At 44.0% G+C, this 5,495-nt stretch overlaps 2 pseudogenes; both read right to left on the reverse strand.

The window, feature by feature from the left end:
• Positions 1-1,032: 1,032 nt before the first annotated feature.
• Positions 1,033-2,129, reverse strand: LOC138842923 (uncharacterized; annotated as a pseudogene).
• Positions 2,130-2,289: 160 nt separating this feature from the next.
• Positions 2,290-4,867, reverse strand: LOC132594091 (uncharacterized; annotated as a pseudogene).
• Positions 4,868-5,495: the final 628 nt, after the last annotated feature.

Raw genomic sequence — 5,495 nt, forward strand, 5'->3', positions numbered from 1 at the left:
GTATGATCAGCATAGTTTGGAAAGGTACATAAAACATCAACTATTAAGAAGTTATTTAGAGAGGCCCTTTTTTTAATGAAGATGTAAGTTTTTTATTTCTAAGGATCTGTATTACTCACAGTTCTCCAGACAAACAGGACCAATAGGATCTGTGTTTGTTTGTACGTGTGGAGAGAGACAGAGAGAGATGTATTTTAAGGCACTGGCTCATGGAGTTATGGAGGCTGACAAGTCCCCAGACCTGCAGTCAGCAAGCTGAAGACCCACGAGAGCGCTGCTGCTGTAATTCCAGGGTGAGGGCAAGTAAACTCAGACCCAGGAAGAGCTGATGTTTCAGTTCAAGTCCAAAGGCAGGAAGAAAGATCAGTGTTCCCACCCAAAGGCTGCTATATTGAAAGAATTCCTTCTTACTCAGGGGGCGTCAGTATTTTGATATATTCAGACCATCAAGGACTAGATGAGACCCACTCACATTAGGGAGGCCAATCTGCTTTGCTCAGTTCATGGATACAAATGTTAAACTCATCCAAAGTCACCCTCACAGAAACACCTAGAATAATGTTCAACCACATACGTGGGCATCCCATGGCCCACTCAGGTTGACACAAAATAATAATCAGGAGTCTACCCCTTGTCAACTTGGCACCCATGTGCATCTTTTCAAAGTATACTTAATCTCCCAATGAAGATAACAACAAATCATAGTTCCACTTGACATGACACCACTCCCCTACGTACAAAAACATACTAGCCCTTTCTCGAGAAGAGGAGGTAAATTCTTTCAGTAATATTTACTATTCTCCTTGATATTCTGTAACTTAAATACTATGATGTAAAGTTAACAGTACTTAAGTACTACAACATAAATTCAATAATCTTATGTTACATGAACAGAGAATAAAAGAGAGAAGAAAACAAAGACATTTGCGTTTGTATATACATTTTATCACATGTAATATATAATATATATTACACATAATATAGACACACAAACATATTCATAACAAAATAAGGAGGAAATACTCATGACAATTACAGTCCTCGTTTCTGTAACTGCTCGCATAGTCATAACTGGTATTTATAACTGTGTTTTGCCACTACCCAATCTGTAATCCTTTTGCCTTCAGTGAGCACCTCAGCTGGTTATGGCCCTTTACCTGGTGGGGTGAAACAAATTTTCATTCTGAAGGGTCTGGGTCATTGGTAGCCCTGCCTGTATTGGGTTGCTATACTTTTTCACTGACTTTAATCTCAGGGCATGGTAATACTAAGAGATGCCCTAATAGATCTCCTGTATTCCAGACATACTCTCCTGACGTCCATTGAGGAACAGCGTTCCCATTTTCCCGTGGTAGTCAGGACCAATCACATCAGGCAGCATAGTAACTCCCTTCTTTGCCTGTTGATTCAGGGGCATGAAGAGTCCAAAGTGGCCTGGTAATTGTCACAACTTCAAGTTCAATGGAATTCTTGTCGTGTCTCATGGTGAAAGCATTCCTCCCACAGGAACTAAGACTTCTAGGCAGGCAGAGCATAGAGGCATAAGAACAGAAGCAAAACTTGTGCTAGTGTGTCTCTAGGTTTAATACAAACCTAGAGAGACGGTGCCACTCCCACTTCCATACCTTGACTCCTGGACCTGGGAATCCCGGCTATGGGAGAAACAGCACCATATATTGGACACTAATTCAGAGCATCTACATCCTTAGGGAAACCTTTCCCTAGCCGTGAAAGGTATTGCTCTCTAGGCGGCGCTACAACTGATTCTTCAAAAGCCTATTCCCCCATTCTATCTATCAAGCCAGCTGCTTCAGGATACAGTAAGTCCCCTACATACAAACAAGTTCTGTTCCGAGAGCACGTTCATAAGTCCAATTTGTTCGTAAGTCCAACAAAGTTAGCGTAGGTACCCAACTAACACAATTGGCCATATTGTACTGTACTATAATAGGTTTATGATATTTTTCACATAAATAATACATAAAAAACAAACACAGAAAATAAAGAAAACATTTTTAATCTTACAGTACAGTAAGTACCTTGAGAAGTACAGTAGTATAGTACAACAGCTGGTGCTTCTTAGCAGTACCAGCTACATCACCGCTGCTTTTACGCTTGCCTCCGGACATCCTGGGCTTGATGTCTGTAAAGATGCAGTACTACTGTACTCTATACAATACTGTACAGTGAAGTACAAAAAAGCACAACCACTTGTAGAGGATGCATGCACATGACAATGTATGCCAGACACATGAACTAACTTACATGACTGGACATGTGAACGCACATTCACATCTTTGAAAGTTTGCAACTTGAAGGTTCGTATGTAGGGGCCTTACTATAGTGGAGAACGTGATAAGACCAGTGAATCCCATGAGCACGGGCCCATTGCCACCCTTCTTTTGTTATGAAGTGAGTTCTTTGATCAGAGGTAACGCTCTGTGGAATACCATGACAGAAGATACGACATTCTGTAAGTCCATAGATGGTAGTTTGGACAGAAGTATTGCATGCAGGGAAGACAGTGCCCATTTCAGTAAGAACAAAATGCTGCCCTTCCGTAATGAAAGTAGATCAGACCAGGCTGACCTCCTCTGGGGATGGCTCAGTGCTGGTCTCATTTGCTGGCAGACCAGCCACTCAGCAGCAGCCACAGCCAAGTTGGCCTTGGTTGAGTAGGTGTCCATGTTGCTGAGCCCAGGCATGACTCCCATCCCTGCCATCATGGCCACTTGTCCATGAGCCCACTGGAAGATCACAGGGACAGCTGGGGAAAGAGGCTGACTGGTATCCAGAGAAAGGGTCATCCTACCACTTGATTATTAAAATCCTCCTCTGCTGAGGTTACCCTTTAATGAGCAATCACATACAGTTAAGTTCCCTACATATAAACCTTTCAGCTGCAAACTTTCAAAGATACGAACATGCATCTGGTTCCAGCAAGGAACCAGACCCTGTGCCATCCACGTCAGGCGTCAGTGAAATCGCAGCTTGCCCTCCATCTCCTATTGCTGAGGATCCTTCAGCTCTACCATCTCCCACCTGCAATCCCTCCTCCAGTCAGTAACTGTTCTTGCCTGTTCACTAGATGCAGCCTCTGTATGCCAGCTGTTGTAGTGTACTACTGTACTCTTCAAGGTAGTGTACTGTAAGATTAAAAATGTTTTATTTTTTGTGTTTGTTTTTTATGTATTATTTGTGCAAAAGTATTATAAACTTATTACAGTACAGTACTATATAGCCAATTGTGTTAGTTGAGGAGCTAGGCTAACCTTGTTGGACTTATGAACAAATTGGACTTACTAACCCGCTCTCAGAACAGAACTCATTTGTATGTAGGGGACTTAATGTATCTTCATGTTTTTTTGCCCATTAAAAGAAGTCTAGGGCTTCCCTGGTGGCGCAGTGGTTGGGAGTCTGCCTGCTGATGCAAGGGACACGGGTTCGAGCCCTGGTCTGGGAGGATCCCACGTGCCGCGGAGCTACTGGGCCCGTGAGCCACAACTACTGAGTCTGTGCATCTGGAGCCTGTGCTATACAACGAGAGGCCGCGATAGTGAGAGGCCCGCGTACCGCGATGAAGAGTGGCCCCCACTTGCCACAACTGGAGAATGCCCTCGCACAGAAACGAAGACCCAACACAGCCAAAATAAATTAATTAATAAACGCCTACCAACATCTAAAAAAAAAAAAGTCTTATTTAAAAAAAAAAAAAAAGAGAAGTCTATCCATAGACTTCCTTCCCAGATTTCCTTGTCAACAATTTCCCAATCATGTTCTTTCCAAATCCCTAACCGTCCAGCCAAACCATTGGCCATAAATGGGTATGAATCATACATCTGGCCACTTATCCTGCCAAGCAAAGTGAACAAGCAGGTGCACTGCTCAAAGCTCTGCCCACTGGGAGGACTTCCCTTCACCATTGTCCTTTAGGGATGTCGCAGAGAGATGCTGGGCTGCTGCAGCTGTCTACCTTCAGGTGGTGCTTACAAATCATGCAGAACCCTCTGTAAACCAGGCTCCAGTCTCCTCGTCCTCTGCCAGCTGATTATAGGGAACTCCCCATGAAGCCATGGGTGCAGGTTGGGAAAGAGAAGGCAGTATAAAAGGAGTGGTGTCCGTGGGCAGTTAGACCACTTCATATAACTCACCTGTACCTTCAGGGCCTGCTTGGGACCAGCTGTGTACATCCCACTTCCACGTGATGATGAAGTGCTGCTATGCATGCCCAACATTATAGCCTGGTGCATCACATGACACCCCACTCATGTTGGGCAGTTGCTCAGCTCACATGGTAACTTCGTGGCCCAAGGTAAAGAATTTAGTCATTACTAAGGCCCAGTCACAGGCCAGGAGCTGTTTCTTAAAAGCAGAGTCATTGCCCACAGAGGATGGTAGGGGTTTTGCTCCAACATCTTAAGGGCCTGCATTATGATTCATTTATAGAGGCCCACCAAGGCTCCAAACAGCATCCTTAGCTGACACTGACACTCCAAGCACCATTGGATCTTTCGGATCATAAGGCCTAAATTGCAAAGCAGCTTGCATGGCAACCTGGACCCAATACAGAGCCTTCTCTTGTGCTGGGCATCACTCAAAACTAGCAGCTTTTTGGGTTACTCAGTAAATGGGTCAGAGTGATAGGTCTAAATGAGGACTATATTACCTCCAGAATACAAAGGGGGCCACTAAGCATTGTGCCTTTTGCAACCAAAAAAGGGCCACATGCAACTATTTATCCTTCGTCTTTGAAGGGATATCTAAACATGCCCCCCACACACCACTGGACCCCTAGAAAGGCAGAAGACCCCTGAGCATTTTTGGTCAGTTTTATTATCATCCTCTTACATGCAAATGTCTTAGTCATAAGTCTAGAGTAGTTGTTACTTCCTGCTTACTAAGTTCAATAGCGTAAAGTAAAAAAAAAAAAAAAAGGGTGTGTGTGTGTCTGGGAAATTCCCCAGCAGTCCAGTGGTTAGGACTCTGTGCTTCTACTTCAGAGGGCATGGGTTTGACCCCTGGTCAGGGAACTAAGATCCCACAAGCCGCTTAGCGTGGCCAAAAAAAAAAAAAAAAGTTAGCATAAAGTCATCAGTGTAACAATGGACCAGTGTAATATCTTATGGAGGGGAAAAGCAAGCAAGGTCCTCGCGAACTAAATTATGACATAGGGCTGGAGAGCTGATATACCCCTAAGGTGGGACAATGTAGGTATTTTTCTGACCTTGCCAGCTGAAAGTAACCAGCTTCTGGTGGTCTTTCTTAACAGGGATAGAGGAAAAAAAGCATTTGTCAGATCAATAGCTCCAAACCAGGTACAGGGGATGTCTTAATTTGCCCAAACAATGAAACCACATCTGGCACAGCACCTGCAATTGAATTTACAGCCTAGTTAAGCCTACAATTATCCACCGTCATTCTCCAGGATGCATCCGTCTTCTGCACCAGGCTGAATAGGTGAGTTGAATGGGGATAAATTCGACGACGTCACCCCT

This window comes from Globicephala melas, chromosome 1, assembly GCF_963455315.2.
Source record: "Globicephala melas chromosome 1, mGloMel1.2, whole genome shotgun sequence".
In the NCBI taxonomy this organism is placed as follows: domain Eukaryota; kingdom Metazoa; phylum Chordata; class Mammalia; order Artiodactyla; family Delphinidae; genus Globicephala; species Globicephala melas.